Here is a 1,368-nt window from a genome sequence, read left to right as displayed (position 1 = left end):
TAGTTTTGTCTTGTATTTTTACTTTCAGAAATACTTGCAAATATCTATATACAATTAGTTATATAGCTTAGGACCATTGACACAATATGGGCTGTCTTCAACACCACCTTTATCATGAAAACTTCACTGAAAAACATCTATATCACATAAGCTTTTCCTTCCTTGTAAATAGTAGACAGATTTAATTTACATAAGGTTTTTATCCAAAGCACTTTAAAATGAACCTGGTATTTGCTCATTTACACACACACTGACACACAATTGGCACTGAGTCCCAATGCAAGGCAATGACCCATCAGGAGCAATTAGGTGACACAAGAGGAGGCAGGAATCAAACTGCTAACCCTGCCATTAGTGGATGGCCTTCTCTGTCAAACACTACTTAATGGATGTTTGGCAGACAAATGTAACCAACACAAAACTGCATCACATACTGCACAGGATATGGAGTTGCTACGTTGTGTTAACTATAACTCCCCACCCAAACGAGCCCATTAAATGGCTGTTATCACTGCATATCATTAAAAAACAGTAGAAAATTCCTGTACCTTCATTGTGATGCATCCTGATCATTGGTGAACACACAGTAAGCCCCACTTTGTGATGTAAAATCTTTAGGGGAGTCATCACTGTTGAAACAAACTGAATCGCTCGTCATAGGTATGTGGTGTTCACAGTTTCATTTAGCAGACACCTTTTTTCTAAATATATCTGAGAGTAGATAAAACACAAGGCAGGTAGAGCAGCACTAAGGGTCCTCACTGGACAACTGCACCTTGGCTAGGATTTGAACCACTGATGTCCCATGCCAAACTCAAGGGTAATAGTCTCTCAGCTATCCAGCTGTAGGTATATGCAGAGCAACCATCCCTGAATATGCCTACTCTTTTTCAAACATGACTACACGTAAAGGCATGGATGGGGGTCGAACCCATGATCTTTGGTTTACGAGACCAACGCCTTACCACTTGGCCACCACGCCTTCTTCTGGCGCCTGTGAATTTTTATTTTTTTTAATTCATTTATTTTTAAAATGGGACAATTCGTATTGATGTACATTTTCATGTAAATACGATAGATTGTAGCCATACGGCTAATTTCCGTCTCAAGTCCCAACATTTAAATGGGGATTTTTGTCCATGTTTGTGAATGCAAAATCATGGTTTCACCTCCATTAAGTCAAGTAATGAAAGACTATTAAGCCTAGAAGGTGAAAAGGTCCGTATGGGTCTATAGGTTTTGGAAATGATACAACACTTTTTATTCAGTACTCTGGTTTATGCAAAACTTTGACATGTCAATCGGTCTTAGCTGTGTTAAGAGTGACATAGCAAGAGCTCTAAGAAGCGACTGTACGAGGAGATGTGC

General features: G+C 39.3%; 1 non-coding gene across 1 annotated transcript; it reads right to left on the bottom strand.

The window, feature by feature from the left end:
• Window positions 1-910: 910 nt before the first annotated feature.
• Window positions 911-982, bottom strand: trnat-cgu (transfer RNA threonine (anticodon CGU)). Its single transcript has one exon. It is a non-coding gene; the product is annotated as a tRNA-Thr (tRNA).
• Window positions 983-1,368: the final 386 nt, after the last annotated feature.

The sequence above is a fragment of the Amphiprion ocellaris genome, chromosome 5 (assembly GCF_022539595.1).
Source record: "Amphiprion ocellaris isolate individual 3 ecotype Okinawa chromosome 5, ASM2253959v1, whole genome shotgun sequence".
In the NCBI taxonomy this organism is placed as follows: domain Eukaryota; kingdom Metazoa; phylum Chordata; class Actinopteri; family Pomacentridae; genus Amphiprion; species Amphiprion ocellaris.
This window is presented reverse-complemented; position numbering and strand designations above follow the sequence as displayed.